Source organism: Pelodiscus sinensis, chromosome 16, assembly GCF_049634645.1.
Source record: "Pelodiscus sinensis isolate JC-2024 chromosome 16, ASM4963464v1, whole genome shotgun sequence".
In the NCBI taxonomy this organism is placed as follows: domain Eukaryota; kingdom Metazoa; phylum Chordata; order Testudines; family Trionychidae; genus Pelodiscus; species Pelodiscus sinensis.
Window position 1 is genome coordinate 32,839,535 of NC_134726.1, and position 22,597 is coordinate 32,862,131.

Sequence of the window (22,597 nt, forward strand, 5' to 3'; positions counted from 1 at the left end):
AGCCAGACGTGCAACATGCCAATCAAATAAAAGGGATTTTTCACCAACAAGGGTGAAAATGGCGGGGGGAGGGAGGAAGCTTTCTTCCCCATATTGCAAGGACAAACTCTCAGACTACAATTACTGAAGACTAGCTCATCTTTAAAAGACAGCAAAAGAGGGAGGGTCTCGCTATCTAAGGCACAGGTGGGGGTTGTAATCCAGTGCAGTGAATCGGTACCTGAAGCCTTGTGAGTGGTCGGAATGTTTCTCTACAATCCCCTGTATTTGCTGCCTCTGCAGGCACCAGATTTTCCAGTGCTCTGTGCTCCTCCATTGTAGCCATAACTGTTATACAGCGTAAGGCCAGAGGGGAGCATCAACTCTTCAATCCGACCACCTGGATAACACCAGCCGCCTGTATCACCTGGTAAGAGCCAAAATTCAGCCCAAGTCCTCCAGCTGGCAGGAGTCTAGACTATTATATGCCACAAGCAGAGACTAGAAGGGATCAAATTCCCTGCAATGGCAGGGAAATGATTAAGTGAGAGAGATGCAGCTAAGCCTGGCAAATGCCCCATACAAAAAAACCCCAAAGTTCAAGGCCAATATGAGCTGGGGGAAATTCCTGCCTGACTCCACAGATGGCAACCTGAGGGTGTGAGCAAAAACTAGTCAGCCAAGCAACGGGGACAAAATCCTCAGGGCCACCTCAAAGCCCCGGCTTTCTCCACACAAAGACCCATCTCCAGTCATGGCCAGTCCTGACTGCAGAGGGAAAAGGTCCAATGAAACTGAATTGGTTGGGAAGAATTCCACCCTGATCCTCATACGCTGTACTGTGAAAACCCCACTACCTAGTGTTGGTCAGAGAGGGCCGACATAAAGTGGTATTTATACCGGCTAACCCTTGCACCTGGTCTGTTGTGCTACCACTGCTGTAACTCCTAGCTGCTTTGCACTGTAGCAAAGTGTGGACAACTTTTGGCCGGAAAATAACTAGGCCCTTGTATAAATACCCTCTAAGGCTCAGCATTTAGCCCTCGCTGGGTTACAGTCTGTATCTAGCATGACACCTGAACTGATGGAACGTCCCAGAATGCCATGGGCCTTATGTTGAACATGGGCTGAATTTTGGAGGAAAACCACAATGACGGTTCTTCTTTGAGTATCACAGGGGTAGCCGTGTTAGTCTGGATCTGCAAAAGTGACAAGGAGTCCTGTGGCACCTTATAGACTAACAGACGTATTGGAGCATGAGCTTTCGTGGGCAAAGACCCACTTTGTCAGATGCATGTAGTGGAAATTTCCAGAGGCAGGTATAAATATGCAGGCCAGAATAAGGCTAGAGATAACAAGGTTAATTCAGTCAGGGAGGGTGAGGCCCATTTCTAGCAGCTGATGTGGAGGTGTGAACACCAAGAGACGTTTCTTCTTCCAGTGACCATTCCAATAGGTGTGTGCTTGCTCAGTGTGCATGATCATTAGAAGGCTTTTTCCCCCAGTTTAGTGGGACCCGTCAGGCTGGCTGTGGAGCCCCCCTAGAGTGGCACTTGCATGGTTCAGTACTATATATAGAACTCAGCCAGCTCTCCGCCCCCTCAGCTCCTTCTTACCGCCAGAGACGGTTGTCAGCGCGCTTAGTCTCTTGCTCTGTAATCCTCGCTGTGTTTCTCTTACCCATGTTTAGTTCACTAGTCAGTGTTAGTTCATTGTTAGTTGTGTTGGGGGGTTTCCCCACCCACCTTCTTTTGTTGGTTTTTGTTTCTTGTTCCAGTTCCCCCTGGGGCAAGCAGTGGGGATGAAGGCCTGCATCACTTGTGGCAAGCCCATGCCCAGAAGGCGTCCGCATAGGGCTTGCCTCAGGCGTTGGAGAAGGGCACTTAGCAGATCAGTGCAGGAGTGTCAAGCCTTGGACTCAGCGAGATCAGCGCTTCCAACTCCTGTTCACGGAGTGGGCACTTTGACCCCCAGTGCCAGATCCGATGCCGTTGTCTTTGGTGCATAGTGCACTGGCCTCCGGGCAGGACGCATCGGTGCCTCCTAAAGAAGGCCCAAAGTGCTTCTGCTTTGCACCGCTCTCCATCTCCAGTGCCACATAAGGGCCAGGCCTAGCAGAGGCCAGTCTCCAGCCAAGAAGACCAGCAGTCACGTTCCATTGGTGTGCCCCACGGTGGCACTGCCAGCACTGTCGACTTCAGCCCCAAGGGTGGGGCAGTTGAGTCCAGTGTTGTTGGGCTCCCCTGGGTGGAAAGGAGGAGCTGGCTCTCCCTTTGACGGAGAACGCTTTTGAGGCAGCACAGGACCTTATCTGAATCATGGAGCACTTGACACCAGCTCCGATGCAGTTTGTGCCTCCAGCACGGGCACTGGCACCAACCCCAGCATCGGCACCTGAGGGACCTGTTTGCCACGACGAGCAAGAGGAAGTGTCCCCGGTTTTGCTCCTTTCAGAACCACAGCCGTGGCTCCTGCGCGGACACGTTCCACATTCCGTACACTAGGTCCTTCTCAGAATTCAGCAGGACAGAGCAGACATGAGCCTCATTGCTCTGGCATGACCCCGGCACCATTGGTTCATGCTGCTGCACAGCCGCTTGGCGGACAGGCCCGTGGCCCCTCTACCCCAACCTTCTTTCGCAGAACCACAGCCGGTTGCAGCACCCCAGGCTCCTGTCTGTCCACTGTGGAGACTCCATGGCTGATCCCTCGAGAACTTCAGTGCTCAGGCTCGGTTGGGGAGTCCCCCTTGAGTAGCAGAGAGCCATCCACTAGAGCCACGTACTTAGCTAAGAGGAAGCACTTCTCACTTGGTCTCTGCACAAGGGGGCCCGACCTCAGGATGCCACTATAGCCTTGGTCCTTGATTACCTTTTAGACCTGTGTGGTGGGCCACTCCCGCCTGGCCCTCCTGCAGGACCTTTTAAGGCTAGGCCCTCCGGCCCGAGTCCAAAACACAGTCAGGGTTGTAGCGGGGACCCACCCCAGGTAGGGGAACCCGGGCCCACCCTACTCCACCGAGTCCCGGCCCAGGGCCCTGTGAGTGACCAGACAGCGTGTCACTTCCTTGGCGGGGCATTCCAGCCAAAACGCGCCGAGGTTCTCGGGGTGGGAGAGGCGGTTCCCGCGCCTGCCCTGGGCCACTTCCTACCTGGTTCACTGGGGTTCCTTCCCATGTACTCGGCCAGCTTGCTGCGCCCTCTGGGCCGACGTCTCCTCGGCAGGGAGCCTCTGGGATGCACCAGCTCGCCTCCACGTCCCCACCGGCCTCTTGTGGAGTCTCTGGTGACAGCTTTGCAGGAACTCTCTTCACAGGTCCTTCTCCTCCGGCTGCCACACCTGACTGAGCCCTTCCCCAGGCTTTTATAGTGAAACTACAGCCTGGGCATGCTCGGTAGGGCTGCGGGGGAGGGGCCTCTGCAGCCAGGTAACCCTGGCCGGGCCCTGCAGACTCAGTGCGGGGCTGCCTCGCCCCGTCACAACCTGAAACAAGGCCTTGTCCTGTCATCCCGTAAGGTTCATTTGGCTGCCATTTCGGCCTTCCACCCAGGGATGGGTCCCTTTTCACTGGCCCCACTGTGGGGTGCTTTCTCAAGGGTCTTGCGCGGTTGTACCCTCAGGTTAAACATCCTTCACCTCCATGGGATCTCAACCTGGTCCTCTCCTGGCTCATGGGCCCGCCCTTTGAAGCTTCAGCTACCTGTCCCCTGTCCTACTTCTCCTGGAAGATCACCTTCCTGGTGACCGCAACTTCAGCCAGGAGGGTTTCAGAGCTCCAAGCCTTGATCTCCAAACTCCTGTATGCAGTGTTTTATAAGGACAGGGTGCAGCTTCATCCCCACCCAGCCTTCCTGCCCAACGTGGTCTCCCATTTCCATGTGAACACGGACATTTTTCTGTCTGTATTCGTCCCTAAACTGCACACCGCTTCTAGAGTGCGAGCGCTGCCCTCCTTGGATGTCAAAAGGGCATTTAGCCTTCAACGCTGAGCACCCCAAACCATTTTGTAAATCACAACTCTTCACTGTGATGGCAGAACTGGGCTGCCCATCTTGTTCTAGCAGCTCTCGTCCTGAATTATGCCCTGCATCAGGACAGGCTTTGACCTGGCCAAGGCCCCACCTCTGGCCATGACGGCTCATTCCACAAGGACACAGGCTTCCTCAGCAGTGTTCCTCTGGAAGGTCCTATGCAGGACATTTGCAGGGCGGTGACATGGTCCTCTGTTCGCACGCTGGCGATGCACTGTGCCACCGCCCAGCAGGCTCAGAACAATGCGGTGTTCAGCAGGGTGGTCCTCCAGCCAGCTACGCCGTGATCTCCGACCCTTCCTCCCGGTGAGCTGATGCATGTCATCTCATGGAATGCCCAGCAGCAATCCCTCGAAGAAGAAAGAACGGCTACTTACCTTTCATAACGGTTGTTCTTTGAGGTGTGTTGCGCGTGTCCATTCCAAATCCCATCTACCTCCCTTCTATCGGAACGCCGGCAAGAACAAGGGTGGGCAAAGGCCTTTCAGTGGGCCAAATCTGGCCTGCCTACGGCTCTCATCCGGCCCGCGTGGCAGTTCTAGGCCCCACCCCCGGCACATTGCCTGGGAGCCGGGGACACGCCAGCCCTTTTAACTGCTTCTATTTAAAGGGCTCACGCCTTCCTGGTGCCTGTCTGGCGACGCATTGCCTGGCAGCTGTGAGCCCTTTAACTAGAAGGAGTTGAAAGGGCTCGCGCACCCCTGGCCAAGAAGAGGAAGACTTGGGGCTGAGCCCCAGAGAACCAGCAAGGAACTGAGAGACTGTCTCTTAGAGTTGCCTGCACCAGGGCTGTGGTGGGGAGTCAGCCCACGTGGGACGAGTTGGAATTAGTTTGTTGCGGGGCCCTGGGGGAAGTCCTGAGAGCCTGAAGCTAGTGTGACTGCTGGTGCTGATGCATCTATTTTGGATATGGGACCTCCCCCTGGAAATGGGGGGGATCTGTCTGCGACCTGGCCATAGGGCTGAGTCTGAAGAAGCAGCCAACCACCTCAGGGCCGGAGCAGCAGTGGCCAGAGGGCGCTAGTTGAGGAGAGCCTGCTATGCCACACCTGGCCACAAGGAGGCACACCAGATGCTGAGCCACTCACTTCTGCCCCTACTGGCAGGAGAGACTCCCCATAGCATCTGCAGCACAGAGAAGTGGTGACTTGCCCAAGACACAAAGCAAACTCTGTGCCAAGCCTTGCGCTTGAACCATTAAGGCAGCACTTGGGAACTTTGTTGTCAGTGATGGGTCTGCTGAGCCAGCACAAGGCAAGCTGGATTCTGCTCTGTGGTTTTGCCTCGACATAATGAGCTGCCAAGCTCTGGTTTCAGAGTCGCGGATGGCTGGGTGAAGCACAAAAAGTGGAGCTTGATTTCCAGAGCAAATGCCACTGGCCCTGCCGGCAGCCTGAGAAATCATAAATGGCCTTGTCCAAGGTATGAATTTGATCAGCAAATCACCAACATGTGGAACCCAATGGAGTCCGTTTTGCAGTGGGGTTTCTCAGCCTGTAACGATGTTTAAAGCTCCCTCCTTAACACTGCCTGTGCAATAGACCTGGATTTGCGTCAGTTGTGCTAATGCAACGGGTAAATATGGAGCTAGTTAGTCCAGGTGCAAAAGTATTGAACTGATGTACCCTCACATCAAGGCACCTGATCCTCCAGCGGAAATCACAGAGGTTCCATTGAATTCAGTGGAGTTTGCCCAGCTGAAGTGAAATCAGAATTGGGCCCATGGGTTTTTTTTACTCACTAACCTGCTGAATGCTTCACCCCCTGCACTCACCCCACGCAGGACTTGTTGGTGTTACCTGTCAGTCGTGCACTTGGGCAGTCACCGAGGAGAGATTCAAATGCTGCCCAGCTTATTAGCAGAGCTCCCACAGCTAGGTTTTATGTTTCTATTGTGGTGCACATGCCTCTTGCACATACATACATTTATTCCACACTTGGAAAAATCCGCTCGTGGATAGAAAAGATTAGAGGGAATGTTGCTTGTCGTGGTAATACAGGCAATAGTGACAAGTCTACAAGACTAGAAACAAACCATCTAGCTTTCAGTTCTTGTTTGGGCTGCGCATTGTTACTGAAACAGTTCTACCTCGCTAATCAGCTGGGGAAAGCTGTCAGGTTGCTTTGGTGATGCAGCAGGGGGCTTTTAGAAACTAGTGAGATGAGCTGCAGTTCCGTACGTGGTGTGGGGGGTGGGACATTTTCTGTGGGGCCTTGGACGGGGAGAAGAGAGAAGTAGCACCGCTAGGGAGAATAAAGGTTCTTTCCCCAGTCACTGCAAAACTCCTGCTCTGCATATGAAGAGTGTTTAGTGTCAGCTAAGATGGCATTCCTGGCTGTTGCGTAGTTGAAGGTAAACGTCAGTAAATGGAGTTCAGCTCCTCATTTGGGGAATACACCTCGACTCCTGAGGCTCATTTAAGTCTTGGTTTTCCTTTCGGGACCCTTAGCATGTCAGTGCCTATCTCCTTCCTTCCCCAGACTCTGTGACCTGTAGAATCTTGCAGAGCACAGCTGGTGCCAGATTAGTGACTTTGCACCAGCCTTGATTCCGGGAGATTGGATGCTTTGTGCAGCACAGGGTTAGCCTAGATAGCACTGCTGCATCGCACCAGTTGGTGGGTTGGGGAGTTAATTCTCTCAGCTGGCCAGGGAGGCCATGAACAGGGCCTACAGTGGAATTATGAGCTCCCCTGGATAGCCTCATTCTCCCTCTAGGGACAGGCACCACTAGTGGGGCTAAAATGGAGTCAAGGCAGAAGTGTCCCCTGTAAGCTGTGTGCTTGAGTAGCTGCTCAGGAGAGATTTAAATGCTGTCCCGCTGATTGCTGAGCACCCACAGCCAGGTTTTTATTTTTACTGGTGATGCACATGTTTACCTGCCTTGGTGCATATAGAAAAATTTATTCTGCACATGCATGAAAAAAATCCACACATGAATGGAAAAGATTAGAGGGAACATTGCACTACAGCCCAGAGAATCTGCTTTCAGCCAGGAGGTTCGTGGACTGGGCAGAACTTAATGGGAGAATGTCCCTACGGCTAGGAACCTAGGAATAGTTCTCAGGAACTTGTCTCCCAGTGATACTTAGGTTTGGAGCAGTAACCTGGGTTTGCAATGAGCTATTTGACGTGTCTGGCTACCATTGGTTGAAGGGAATAGCAGAAGAGAGTGAGCAAGACACACAGCTGTCTGAGGCTATGTCTACACTGCAGGCTTCTTTCGGAAGAAGCTTTTCCGGAAGAGATCTTCCAAAAAAACTCCTTTCAAAAGAGAGCGTCTACACAGCAAAAGCACAACGAGAAAGCAATCTGCTTTTTCGAAAGAGAGTGTCCGCCTGGATTGGAGGCTATCTCGCATTTAAGTTCTGATTGCTGTGGATGGAGTGGCCACCAGGGCACCTGTGCTTTTTCCTGGAGGCCTCTTCTTTCGAAAAAAACCCTCTTCCCCATCCATTCGCGCCTTTTTCTGAAAGAGCTCTCTTGGAAAAAGGCTTCTTCCTCGTAGAAAGAGTTTTACTGGTGTCGGAAAAACCCTCCATTCTTTCAACTTTCTGTCCAAAGAACGCAACTGCCATGTGGATGTAAGTGTAGTTTTTCTGCAAAAATGGCTGTTTTTCCAGAAAAATTCTGCAGTGTAGACATATCCTGGGAGGCTACATTCCAACAACACTCCCCACTTAGACCACGAGGCTTTGGCAGCATCAGTGATTGGTCTCTGGTGGCTCTTACCCCCAGAGCTGTGTGCTGGCTGGCTGCTCATTTCCTGGCGCTGGTGGTGAGCTGTCTAGCCACACGGTTTAGGCTCTGACACGCACCTATCTGCTGGTCGCACTCCTGTCCCCTTCCTGGTGGTTTCTCTGTGGGTAGAACGAAGCAGTGGTGTCTTCAAGTCGTCATTGTCAAGTCCAAGTCTCAAGTCGAGTTTTGACTCCCTAAAGTTACTTTCGAGTCAAGTCCCAAGTCGAGTCTCAAGTCTTAATTTAAAAAAAGTCAAGTCACTTTTGTACAAGCCATCAATACCGGCATTTTTGGACAATTTTTTCACCAAGTTGATTTAACAAAATTAGCAAGTCTCAAGTCGAGTCTCAAGTCACAAACAATGAGCCCGAGTCGAGTCTCAAGTCGAGTCACTTAGGCAACTTAAGTCGGACTTGAGTTCAAGTCGTGGGACTCGAGTCAACAACTCTGGAACTAAGCACCGGTCACTTGTATGTCACAAAGAGTCACCGTGTCTTTTTTTGTGACCATGTTAGTGGCTCAGTGTTAGTGGTCCAAGCTGGAGGCTGGCAGCCAGGTTCTATGGCAACCCATCAAGGCCTGGAGTTGAGATGAGACAAGGCCTCTTGAAAATCCTGTGCAGTGTCTAGACTGGCATGATTTTCCGGAAATGCTTTTAACGGAAAAGTTTTCCGTTAAAAGCATTTTCGGAAAAGAGCATCTAGATTGGCACGGACGCTTTTCCGCAAAAGCACTTTTTGCAGAAAAGTGTCCGTGCCAATCTAGACACGCTTTTCTGCAAAAAAGCCCCGATCGCCATTTTTGCAAGCGGGGCTTTTTTGCAGAAAACAAATCTCAGCTGTCTACACTGGTCCTTTTGTGCAAAAGTTTTTCACAAAAGGACTTTTGCCTGAATGGGAGCAGCATAGTATTTCCGCAAGAAGCACTGATTTCAGACAGTAGGAAGTCAGTGCTTTTGTGGAAATTCAAGCGGCCAGTGTAGACAGCTGGCAAGTTTTTCCGGAAAAGTGTCTAGTCTAGACACAGCTCTTGTGGGGGGGGGGGGGGGGGGAGGAGAATGAGTCAGATGTGGGCGAACCCTGGCTTCATGCTGAGTGGCTGTGTAAGGGCTACTCTCTGCTGGCTCTCTGTGAACATGGGGCCTGTCTCAGGAAGACCCCGAGAACACACCTAGGGTCTACAGAGCAAAGTCTCTCACTGCTGGGCAAGGGGAGTTGGCACCCCTTGGGGTCCCCTCTTCACAAGGCAGCTTGGTCCATGCCGTCCATTCTCCAGGCGCTGTGCTGGGGGCTTGCAAAAGCCAAGCCACGTGCTCCCAGCAGAGAGCTGCACTGTGTTCTCCCTGGGGGCCTGCGAGCGCCTGGGCTGAAGATTTACATTTTCTGACTCAACTGAAAAGAGAAATCTTTATTTTTTCCTCCGCGCAGGGAGGTGTTGGGGCTAAACCTGCTCACCGGAAACAAAGCCACAAAGCTTAGAAACCTGCTCCTGGTTGCAGGGCAGAGCCCAGGTCTGCCACTGACCCCACCGGGGTACAGGGCCCTGCAAATATGGCTCAGGCTCCTGCAGTGACTGAGGGAAAGGAGTGTTGGCTCCAGCTCACAGCCACTGAGCTGCAGGGCGGGATTCGTATTTGGGATTCAAAGGGGGGCTTCTGAGACATTCTCTGTGGTAGATTTTCCCCTCATCCCTTCTTCACAACCTCCATCTTTCCTGCCCTCGGCCCCTCGATGCTGCTCCTTTCTTTTGTTGCACTGGGGAGTGAGGGATTTAGGCCTTGGCCGGGGATGGATTGTCAAGATGCTGGGGATGTGGGGAAAATGGGGCCATTTTTAGACACTGGTCCACAGGAGGCCCTCACCCCATGCCAGAGTCCCGCCCCTCCTTGGAGCGCAGCGGGTTTCGCTAGGGTTACCATATTTGAGCTTTCAAAAGAGAGGACGCTCCTGAGAGGGAATGTATCTGTCTCAGTCTCCACCAACTCCCGTTGTGCTCATGTGTTCTCTATAGTGTGCATTCATACGTGAGTTGGTAGAGACTGAGACAGAACCACTCCCTCTCAAGAGCATCCTCTCTTTTGAAAGTTCAAATATGGAAACTCTAGTTTCACAGCTCAGGGGAACGGGGCACTTCCCGCCCCTTTGGGCTACAGTTTTAGGCTCCCTGCAGACTGAGGCCACATCAGTCACTCATATCCCCTTTCCAAGCTTGTCTGTGCACCCACGTGGGTACGTAACGATTTTACTTCTAATGGAAGTGGTAGATCGCTTTATGACTTCCTGGGTGGGGCCTCCCTGTGGCCTGGGCTATGGGGGTATCCTGGAAAAACTCCGCCACCTCCAGGAAACGTGTCTGCTCTTGTGAAATCTTTTTCGGCAGCGCAGGCGCGCTCTTTCGGAAGCCCAGTAAACCTCGTTTCACGAGGGGAAAGGGCTCTTCCGAAAGACGAGCCAAATTCCAGAAAAGCCTCTTCCGAGAAAAGAATGGGAACGAGTCACACAGATTGCAGTGTGCAATGTGCGTACCTTTTTCCGAAAAAGAAGTGTAGTGTAGACCTAGCCTTAGCCTCTCTGTCTTCATCTAGCCAGGGACTAAACAAAGCAGGTGCCTCTGGAGACATGCAAGGTCTGAATGTGCACTGGAGTCACCCAGAACAGGGGTCACCATGGCCCTCGCTCCAGGGCTCCCGGTGTGCCTGGGTGTTTGCCGGGACAGCCAGCTCAAATGGCTTTGAAAAGCCAGTGTTCCCCAGCTGCAGCACGTGAAATGTCTTCACCTCTGTCCCCCGTCTGCATCCCTGCCAGAGCTGGGGGTAGTGAGGGATCCTTGCATGAGGGGCTTGCTGACTGGATGTGACCCCTCCCCCATGCAAGAGGGGAGACACCGCCTGAAGGGAACGTCATACAAGAGCTGGGAGGGACCCTGCCTGACAGCTGCAGCTTCCCTGGGGAGGTCCAGGAAGTGGGGGTGCATAAGCAAAGCCCTCCAGTGAAAGGGGTAGTGACAAATTGCCTAGATCTGCCACGGACGGGACATCAGGGTATAGGCGAGTCGGGCAGAATGGGCTGGAGAGAGCCAGGCGCGTGGAAAGCCAGGGCAGCCGGGGATTAGTTTTGCAGTCCACGATGCTGGCAGCTCGGAGTGAGGGATTTGGGGCCCTTGAGTTCCTGCTCCCGTCCCAAGGTGTGTTGTGGACACACAGTGTCCCTCCTCAGACCCAGAGTCCTTGGAGCTGGGTGTGTCACACCCTTTTTAGAAATCTCCAGCTCTCCAATCCTGTGATATTTTTCTTCTAGCCTCAGTTTCAGCCTCCCATCCATTTGCTGTCCGAGGCCGGCTGCGGATGCCATGCTCATTTGGCAATGTGGAAAGGCACTGCGGGGGGAGGGGGGCTTTTTTTTGTTAAAGCCTGACTTCTCCCAGCACACACGCAGGAGTGGGGGCTTGGTGCGCAGAAGTTGACGCTGCAGGAGAAGAACTGCCATGTTCAAGCAGGAAACACTTGCTTCCAACAGGATGTTGTCGCCGCATGCTAACAGGAATTTGCACAGCATAAAAACTCTGGCTGGTCATGAGCAATTGATTTTTCCAGAAGGGATCATGTGGCTAATTTCAGACCAGAGCTGAGTCTCAGTAAAGGTGATTAACACCTTACCCAGGGTCACGATGGCTTCCCCATCACTGGGAATTCTGAAATCAAGCCTGGATGTTTTCTAAAAGATCTACTTTCGATCAAGCAGAAAGGAATTCAAGGAAGTCCCATGGTCTGTGTTATACACCGGGACCCACTGGATGATCACAAGGTCCCTTAGGCCCACAATTGCAGACGTGTCCACAAATCAGAGCCACTGGGCCTACTCAGTGGATAGGAAACACCGTGTAATCTTTTTCACTGAGACTCCTTTAGGGCTCATCAGGGTTGCACAATGAAATATTAGGGGTATCTTTGTTTCTGTTCCCCCCCTCCACCAAGTGTTTTCTGCCCCACTGCTCTCCTGGAGGCAAGAGCAGGGCCTGGTTATGTTCCCCTCCTACTTGCAATAATTCAGTGCAGGATGGTGGTGGGTTGAGATGAGAGCAGGAGCCAGAAGAAGGGCTGGAGCAGCCCCTGACCTGCAGTGCATGAGATGGGGCTGGTGGGGAGCAGGTAGCACTTCCTGGCCCAGCCAGCTCCCATCTTCCAGCCACTTTGGGTCCTACTGGAGATCCCTGGCCTGGGAGAGGGGCAGGAGCACATGTACTAGCAGCCAGGGTGGGTGGGGGACAGGACAGGGCACTGGCACCTGGGCAGGGAGCGTTCATGCACAGAGCCACTGGGGAGTGGGGGGAAGCACAGGGCTCTGAATACCTACTGCCTCAAAACTGCCATAGGAAGAACAGTAGGAACTACCCAGATGCCTCTTCCATGCTGGAGCTGGCTCCTTCCCGCACGTCTGGCCAGCTCCCTTTACCCCCCTCCTATCTCTCCAGCCTCTAGTCATAAGGGGCTTCTGCCCGTCCTTGCTCCCCTCCTCACGAGGCACCCCACAAATGCATTGAGTAGTGTGAGTAGCAGCTGTCACCTGGGGCTATTCCCTCTCCCGCTGGGGGAACCTGTGCAGGATTTTCAGCTATAGTGAGGATGGGCAGCAGCAAGATGACACAAGCACGTGCCCCAGACTTGAAAGGGGAAGTGATGGCGTGTGGGGTGGTTTTAGAACCTGCAGGAGGCTCTCCTGCACAAAGAGGTTGTACCTATGGGCTGGACCAGAAGCAGAGCTGGGAGCCTCCAGCGCAGCCACCAGAGCAAGGATAGCCTTGGAAAGGGTTCAGAAAAGGGCAACTAAAATGATTAGGGGTTTGGAACGGGTCCCATATGAGGAGAGGTTAAAGCGACTGGGACTTTTCAGTTTAGAAAAGAGGAGACTGAGGGGGGCTATGATAGAGGTCTATAAAATCATGAGTGGTGTGGAGAGGGCCGATAAAGAAAAGTTATTTATTAGTTCCCTAAGTAGAAGAACTAGAGGACACCAAATGAAATTAATGGGTAGCAGGTTTAAAACGAATAAAAGAAAGTTCTTCTTCACGCAGCGTGTAGTCAACCTGTGGAACTCCTTGCCAGAGGAGGCTGTGAAGGCTAGAACTATAACAGAGTTTAAAGAGAAGCTAGATAATTTCATGGAGGTTAGGTCCATAAAAGGCTATTAGCCAGGGGATAAAATGGTGTCCTTGGCCTCTGCTTGTCAGAGGCTGGAGAGGGATGGCAGGAGACAAATCGCTTGATCATTGTATTCGGTCCACCCTCTCTGGGGCACCTGGTGCTGGCCACTGTCGGCAGACAGGCTACTGGGCTAGATGGACCTTTGGTCTGACCCAGTACGGCCGTTCTTACGTTCTTACGTTCTTATCCACACACGCCTAAATAGTCACAGTAGTGGCTGCAGCTCTTCTCCTGGAATCACAAGGCTGGGCAGATAGAGTGTCCCCAGTGACTTGGGAAATGCTCACACTCTCCTGCTCCAGCACACTGCTCTGCTTCAAACAGGGCAAGTCCTATGGCCTGGGTTCTACTCGCCGTCCAAGACGATCGCAATGGCACCAAGCGTCAGTCGAGTCTCTCGAATTCACCCCTGCAGCCACCCCTCTCCCTGCTGACCAGCCCAAATGAGACAGGCTAGTGCATGCCCCAGAAAGGAATCGCTTGTGCTCCCCGCCCCCTGCCTTTCCAGGTCTCTGCTCATTTCAGTGGCAAGCGCTGTGGGCCACGACCGCGTCTCCCTCTGGGCTTTGTGTGGTGCCTTCCTCCCAGCTCTCTGCAAGGTGGGACCTGGACCCATGCTGAGGCTGTAGGGGAAGAGCGGTCTAATCCCTGCCTCTCCCCCACCCCCATGTACTGTGTCACGTGGAGATGCTGGTGGCGTGGGAAAGCTGCTGGAGGGACACAAGTCAGCGTGCTTGGGCCAGGATGAGTGTGTCCCAGACTGTGTCTCAGGAGCATGGTTGTGCCGAGGTTAGGTCGGCCCTGGGCAACCCTGCTGTCTGATGCACGCAGGGACTTTGCGCCGGGGACGTAGGGTCCTCCTTGTCTGTCACCCTGGGGACTGGTTGTTCTTCAGTCTCGCCAGCAGGTGGCACCATTGACTAAGGCAGCCTCTCCTTACAGCCTGTCCTGGCTACAAGGGCATAGGCAGGCCTGGCCCTGCGGATGGGGATTCTCTAGGGATCCGTGCTTGGAGCCATGGGATGCGGCAGCCTTCCCCCTGCACAGATCTTGGCTGCTCTGCCGGAAGCGTGCTGTGCCCCAGCCAGCAGGCAGCGCCAAGCCAGGCCTCACCTGGGCAAACAGCTGGCAAGGGACAAGATTCTGCTTCCTTGGCCTTCCAATCACTGGAAAGAACAAAATCCAAAGAGGAAAGGGGGCCCCCGGCCCTACCCCTTCTGTGAGTGCAGAGTTAGGACACCCCCTATACACACACATCTTGCCCAGGGACCTGTGGAGGCTGCTGGCCCCCCGGGGGGCCTTGTCTCCTTTCAGCAGGGTGACACAGCAGGTGTGGCCCACACCCCTTGGCTCAACGGGAAGGGATGGCTGAGCAGCAGCTGCTGCCAGGTGAGCTGGACGAGGAGGGGAGAGTTCCAGCCACTGCTAGGCTGGGGGGCAACTGGTCTGCACCAGCCGCAATCTGCCTGCACTTGCTGCTCCTAGTCTGGCCAGCTGGGAGCCAGCTGGGATCCTCAGGCTTATACAAGGCAGTGGGGAATCCTGATCTCACTAGGCTGAGTCGGGCTTTGCCCAGGGCTCCCTTCTCAGCACAGAGCCAGGTAGAAGATGTCTTTTGTTTTCTTCAGGGCCCGTCCAGCTGGGGTGCTTGCAAAATCACCCGTTGCCATGGCCATTTGCAGCAGTGTACCCACTCAGCAAGTGCCCGCCTCTATGTCCCAGTGTCCTGCAATGGACACGCCTCTGAGACGCCCTCCTTAGAGCCGCTCCTGTAGCAGCTGGGCAGAGAGCAGTGACTGGCTCTGCCTAGCTTGGCACCCAAGAGCCTCTGCCAAAGAAGCCAGGAGCAGACTGTAGCTAGCTCAGCTGATAGTCCTCCTGCAGAGCTTTTCCCTCACTCCACCCTCGGACACTCCTGCTGACAACAGCTGGCCCTGCTCAGACAACGCACGCATGGCATGGAGTGTCAGGCAGATTCTCCCTTCCCTCCCACCTCCAATCCCATTCAGCAGAAAGTGGCTTTGCCCGTTCAGCAGAGCATGGCTTTGCATGCCGGTTTGCAGCCAGGCTCTCTCGGGCTGCCAGCTTGTTGTCACTTGCTACGCGGGGTCCCAGCCACCTTTTCACTGGTTAGGAGACTTCCAAGCAGTCCAGGGCTTTGCAAGAAGTAATACTGGGGGTCCGGGAGACGTTGCTCTTTCGTCTGAGTCCTGCCACCGGGAGTGGCTAGAGCGTGCCTTGCCGCTGGAGGCTCCCTCAGCCCGGGGGCTACTTGGAAGCGGAGCTGTGTGGGACAGCCCTACTGGTGCAAACTAGAGATGCGATGGCCACCAGAAAAGGGGCTCATTGATTGTAAAGCACACAAATAATGGAGATGTCCTAGCTTGTAACTTGAGAAAGTCTCAATAGTTTAACTCATCTGTGGCCAGTGAGAGCCATTGTGCTGTGCTCTGTGGCCACTTGGAATTCATGGGACAAGTGAGGAGAAAACTCGGAATCTCTTCCCCAAAAGGACAGGGGAACGAAGGGGAATCCTGATCAGTGGTCAGCAGTACCCGGCCTATGACACAAAGATGAGAAGTTCTGATGCCAGCCAGGAGAGGGCAGCAGATGCGCATACATACATACATGCATGCGCCGGTTCATGGTTGCCTCTCCCAAGGCCTGTGACGGTCCATTTCCAGCACGCACAAAGGGCTCCCTGGGAATGTATGACGAGCGCCAGACCCTTGCTGTGCGTTTGAATAACCGGGTGTTCCTGCCACAACCCAAGCAGCAAACGCCTTACGTTATGGAAATGGGCCTGACACCTACCTACTGCAGGGCTCCTGGTAGCCAGGTTAACGTTCAGCCACCCGGACAGCTGAACTCAAGGGAGCTAGTGTCAACAGCAGCCAATCAATGTAGAGCCAGACACCCTTTGGTGTGTGAGTGTCAAAGACCCAGAGCAGCTGTTCCCAGCAACACCCGGGCGTGTGTGACCTGCCCACCCCCATGGCACTAAGCCAGCCCCACGTGCCCTGCTGTGGAAGCCACGTCCGGCCCACCCGCCTGGGAGAGTGGCACATCGACCCTGAAAAAACCAACCCACGACAGTGAGTCAGAGTCTGGGGCAACAGACTGGAGTTCGGGGGGCTCACGCTTTGGCACTGAAAAGAGCAGTGTCGACGTTCCTACTCAGGCTCTGAGCCTCACCCCCTCGCTGGGTGTCAGAGCCCAGGCACAGCCCGAGGGGGAACATCTGCTCTTCCTGGGGCTCTGAGCCTCGCTGTGGCAGGGCGGGGAGTGTGCCGTGTAGACAATCCCTAGAGACTCGGGAGCACAACATCCTTCCCTTTGGATTGGCTGGTTCCCTGCCAGGCCGGATGCTGATAGGCTAGTGTGGGGAGCTGAAAGCGACTCTAGCCCAGGCCGGGTTCTGGTACCGTGAGGACAGAGGTTTCCACCAGGGCACCCCTTGGATGTCTGTCAGAAGCCTGATCATCAGGAGATGATAAATCAGGGTGATCTCCTAGCACCTTATCTCCGCCTCCTCCCCTGTCGGCTCCACCCACTTCTACGGCAGTGCTGGCACCCGGTACAACGGTCACCACATCCCGTTGCTGTGAAGATTTCCCCCTGTGGGCTCCGGTTGTGCTTTAGGCCTGTGATCACTTAGCCTGTTGTCTTTTTGGGTCAGTGTCAGGGCAAACTCAGAACCCTTTGACAGAGCCCGTTCTTCAAACCTTGGGGAGTTCGCATTCAACAGGGCTTGGATACAGCCAGGTCGGTCCCACCCCCAGCTGCTTTGAGTCGGCCGACACGTGGCCCTCCTTCTAGTGAAGTCTGAACTGAGGGAGAGGCGTAAGACTAGAGGCCCCGATCCTGGCCGATCTCCACTGCATCTACTTACATACCCCGGCTCAGCCCTCGGTACCTGTCTATTCATGTCACATACCCGGATTGGCTTGTTATCCCTAGTGTCTCCTGCCACTGCCTTGTCAAAGCCTGTGTCTAGGCTGCAATAGCAATAGCCGGGGATTGGGGGGAGTCCCTGCTTCTCTGTGATCATTGATTTTTCCACTTATGATCTACTTCCCCCGCCTGCGAATGTAACTGGGGGCTCCCTGACGTGGCACATCTCTCCCTCCCATCCCCTGGCTCAGTGGAGCATTCCCAGACACGGACGCCCTGCTGCCTGATGCTCTGGATTTTGAGGCTGTTTTCCCAGCATTTTTGGCTTTGGGTGGTTGGCTGAGTCATCTTGCCCGGCGCTGGCGTCACGTTCGTGCTGTGTCACCTCCCTGACAAATACCTGCTGTTGTACCATTACGTTAATTGCCCTTCTTACACGTAATGGCACAGAACTAGCTGTCAGCTGAAGAGACTCCTTTGCAAGAACATCTCTCCTTCTTTCCAACACTGCCCCTGCCTCCTCCGGCGGATACATCAGCCCAGGGACAGGCTCCCCCGGGGCGCGACCCAACTGTCCTGCGCGCCTACCTGCAGCCTGTAACAAAGCAGGAGTAGAACATTGCGGAGGCTTCCCAGCAGAGCAGGGGATGAAGCCAATCACTGTATCCTTCTTTAGCCGCAGAGGGAACATGGGTCGCGGATCTTTGTGGCCTTGCAGTAATTTGACTACCAGGGCTTGGTGCCTTGGCCAAAGGCCAGAGATTCTGCCAGCTGAGAGCCAGGCAGCTCCAGTGACAAGGACCAGATGCTCAATGGACATCCCTCTCCTTTGCAAAAGGAGATTCAGCCGAGAAGCCCAGCTCCTGCTGTGCAGCTTCCCCTCAGACCCAGCTGAGATGCCCACACAGTGCCTGTGCTCCCACCCTCTGTCCGTCTCTGAGGCAGGGAGCTTCTGGCAGCGGCAGCTCCCTGGCGTGTGTGTGTGTGTGTGTGTGTGTGTGTGTGTGTGTGTGTGTGTGTGTGTGTGTGTTGGGGGCGGGAGGAGGTCTGTAAAGAGTGTGTGTGTGTGTGTGTGTGTGTGTGTGTGTGTGTGTGTGTGTGTGTGTGTGTGTGTGTGTTGGGGGCGGGAGGAGGTCTGTAAAGAAACAACCCTGCAGCAATGGAACTTTCCTGATTGTCTAGGGCCAAATCCCAGGCTCCTGGCTCAGCCCTTCCTGGCGAAACTTTGATTTCTGTGGAGTACGGCCCTGGGATCCCTGCCTGGGATCTCACTGCTTGTGCAGTGACTCCGGTGGCAGATCCGTAGTGCGAAGAGGCCCGTTGTGCTGCTAGCAGGAAGCCGAGTGTGGGCTGGAGCTAGCCCAGCCAAGCCCCCCAACTGCAGCAGGGAACTCCCTGGCGGTGCTGCTCAACCCCACTCAGGACAGTGGGTCTCCTGTGGCTGGCAGGAGGCCAAGGCAGCCCTGCGGGTGATTTCCTGCTCTGCCCTCCTCTGCCCCCTTCCCCCAGGAGCCAGGAGTCTGACCGTGACTTCCACTCCCAGGATGAGTCACCCCCGGCTGTCAGACCAGGCCAAGGGTGAAAGCTCCATCAGCAGCCCCACGGGAATCACCCGGTCCCAGCCCGGCATATGCACGGCCGGCAGCAGGCCTCACGCTGAGCTCAGGCTGGGGAACCTTGGGGTTAGGTGAGACCCCCCGCAGAGGTTGCAATGGAAACCCTGCCTGCCAAGGCCCTGCTCGGCCCTAGCCCCCGTATGAGTGAGGCAGGGAGACTGGATGCCATTGGGCGTGTCTAGGAGCAGTGATCATGCCTAGAGACGCTAGAGCCAGCCAGCCCCCCCCCCCATGTGCTTCCCAGATGTCACACCTCTCCAGGTGACACTTACATGGAGGAGCAGGAGCACCTGTGGGCTGGGAAGGGGGCGATTAGGTAAAACAAAGTTTGGTGCCTCCACACTGTTGGTTGCAGGCTGGCCCCCAGCTGCCCCGTGGTAACAAGCTAGGGAGTTGTCCAGACATTACAACTAGCCTAGCTGAGAGCAGCGTGAACCTTGCTGAGTTTGCCCTCCAGATGGCTAATCCAGTTTATTGCTGCCTAAAAGACTAGGGTTTGGAGCATGCGTGGAGCTTAGCACTGGACCTGCTCAGCTTGTCCCAGCGTGGGTATGTCTACACTAGCCCCCAGTTCGAACTAGGGAAGCTAATGTAGGCATTCAAACTTGCAAATGAAGCCTGGGATTTAAATATCCCGGGCTTTATTTGCATGTTCCCGTCTGGTTGCCATTTTTAAATCCCACTAGTCTGATCTAATTGCCCGCGGCTACATGCGGCAGTTAAACGTTAACTCGAACTAAGTCCTTAGTTTGAATTAACTGTTACTCCTCATGGAATGGGAACATGCAAATAAAGCCCAGGATATTTAAATCCTGGGCTTCATTTGCAAGTTCGAATGTCTACATTAGCCTCCCTAGTTTGAACTAGGGGGCTAGTGTAGACACACCCCCTGAGCGCAGCATGAAACATCGCTGTGTGACTCCCCCGCCGCCAGCTATTCCCCCCCCCAGCAGCCGAGCAAGCACCTGGTGCTTTCAGCAGAAAGCTGGAGGGTGCAATTCTGTGCTGGCCTCCACCCTGGCCAGAGCCCGTGGGCACTCCCGGGGTGTGGATCGATGTAGCGTTCAGCCCGGGCGCGCTCAGCAATCCAGTTGAACGAGATGGGCCTCTCTGCAAACCTGTCCGGCTGCATTCAGCAGTGCCACTGAAACTGCTGGAGCGGGGCCGGTTGTGTCCTGCCTTGGGTCCAGGCAGGGTGGAATGGAGAGAAGCAGAAAGGGGTAAAGGGGGAGGTCTCCCCACGACTAGATCTCCTGGTGATAAGAGGGAGGCAGGAGAGACTGTGTCTGAGCCAAGAGCCCAGGACCATTCAAAGCTGCGGAGCTGGGTTAGGGGCCAGGGATTCCACCCAGACGGCAGGAACATGCCAGGGGAACCCAAAGTCGCTGCTCCACTGGGGGTATGTCTACACTACCCCGCTAGTTCGAACTAGTGGGGTAATGTATGCATACCGCACTTGCTAATGAAGCCCGGGATTTGAATTTCCCGGGCTTCATTAGCATAAAGCCGGCGCTGCCATTTTTAAAAGCCGGCTAGTGCGAACCCCATGCCACGCGGCTACACGCGGCACGGGCTAGATAGTTCGAACTACGTAGCCATTCCGAACTATCTGTACGCCTCGTTCCACGAGGCGTACAGATAGTTCGGAATAGCTAGCTAGTTCGAACTATCTAGCCCGTGCCGCGTGTAGCCGCGCGGCATGGGGTTCGCACTAGCCGGCTTTTAAAAATGGCGGCGCCGGCTTTATGCTAATGAAGCCCAGGAAATTCAAATCCCGGGCTTCATTAGCAAGTGCAGTATGCATACATTACCCCGCTAGTTCGAACTAGCGGGGTAGTGTAGACATACCCTGGGAGGGGAGTGGCTGAGTTGTTTTGAGTTTCTCTGTTCAGCGGGTGCTGAATGAGGGGAATGGTTAGTGCTCGTCAAACCCAAGGGTTTGGAGCTGCGTGTGGGAAGGCATTGCCCATGCAGCTTTGCTGGTGATCGCCACTCTAGGGATGTAATAGTGAAGTCAATTAACCGATTAGCCGAAAAGCTTATGGGTTAATGCTTTACACTACCTGCATTCTGCCCACCTGGGCATATTCCTCCTCTCTCCGGCCTTGTCTCAGGCGAGTGACCATATCACAAGTAAAATTTTTAGCAGGCCCAGAACTACCCCAGCTGTGGCTCTGCATTTAAAGTGTATTAGGAGCCGGGCAGCCAGACAGTCCAGCTCCGTTCCCACTTGAGCTGCGTCTGGGGACTATTCAATTAAACCATATTTAACATCCCTACTTCACACCGAACCTGCAGCCCCTCCCCTGATCTCTCACCCCAGCTCCAGATCTGCAGAGGGGTTTCTGCGCAAAAAGAAATGGCAGAAAATCTGCTAATGATGTTGTGACTTATGCTAATGAGTCCCTCATTAGCATATTTTCTGCCGCAAAAACGTGTAGTGTAGACATAGCCCAGATGCTCCTGCTGTACACGCTGGTCAAGGCCTGCCAGGCGACAGCCAATTGTGGTCATCGGAATAATTCCCCCTCCCCAATAAATGTTTATGATCTATCTAAACCAGCGTTTCTTGAAGTATGTTCCATGGCACACTGGCAGTCGCAGTTGACAGTCGGAGGCGTGCTGCGGAGAGAACAGAATTCAAAATGGCCACCCTTAAAGAGACAAGCCTCTCTCTTTTTTTTTTTTTGCTCAACTACTTTTCTCTGGGGTCTTTTTTTTTTCCTCAACAAAAAAATCCTTGGTGTTCCCTATTAAAAAAAAAATTGTTTGGTGTTTTTCAGTCTTAAAAAGTTTAAGAAACACTGCTCTAAACCCACTCTTCCCTCATTCCACAGAAGCACAATCAGACCCTTTGCCACCTAGCTTCTAAGGCACCTTGGCTCCAATGCCAAATAGGAAAAGGGACTACTTTCCTTGGTGTAAGGATATTTCAGAGTGACCATATCATAAGTGCAGGTACAGTGGGCTGTGCTGCAGAGGGTGTGGTTGGCCATTCTCGTTCATCCTGCAGCCACTGGGGAGGTTTAGCTGAGGATGTCTGGACCAAGAGCCCGTTATCTGACAAGTTCTCAATTTAAACTCCCTTTGCCACTGAGACTGAGAGGAGGGAGCAGGCTTGGCGCACCCAGGCTCCTGGGCATATTCCTCCTCTCTCCGGCCTCGTCTCAGGCGAGTTACACAGGATGAATACATCTCTGAAATTACATGCAGACAGCCATACCACTGCACTATTCCGGGGGGGGAGGGGGCTGTTCTGAGACGCGCCAGCAAACTCAAAATTTTCTATGGCAGAATTTTCTAACCCTCTGCCCAATCTTATATGAATTCGGGTTCCTTAAAGGGCCAGCTCCTGGATTCCTGTGATTATGACAATCACTTTAAAAATAATGTTTCTAGTTTTCATGGTTGTGGAGAAAAGCTTGAAGGTAAGAATAACACTTGGCTACTCCGTAGCATCAGTAGAGCCCCATTTTACAGATGGAGAAACTGAGGCACAGTGACACAACTTGCCCACAGTCATCCTAGCAAGCCAGTGGGAGAGCTAGGAAGAAAGCCCTGATCTCCTAAGCCGTACTCCAGTGCTCTATCCACAAGGCAATCCTGCCTCTCATGTGACTTCCCCTCAAAAATTGTGGAAACAGCAGGAAGCAAATACAAAGACCCTCCCCACATATTCATTATTTTTAAAAAGCCAGTCACAAATAGGGGACAGAGCACCTACCCTGCTGCACTTAGCCGCTTCCTCACTCCCACATCTTTCTGAAAAGCGCCTGACTCCTCACACAGTCATATTCATACCAGTGACACTATTTACTACTGATTCAAAGCAAGGACTTGTCTATACATAAAATAAATCCAGACTAAGGGAGGGCAAAATTTGGCCTTAAACATAAGGCCTAACCTATGACCTTGCCTAAGCCCTAAGGTTTGCAACCTTGATCCCTTACACAGGAGCTATGTCTACACTGGCAGGTTCTTGCGCAAGAACATCTTGCGCAAGAGTTCCTACGCAAGAACTCTTGCACAAGAACACGTCCACGTGCTTTTGTGCAAGAGCATCCATGGCAGTGTGGATGCTCTCTTGCACAAGAAAGCTCTGATGGCCATTTTAGCCATAGGGCTTTCTTGCGCAA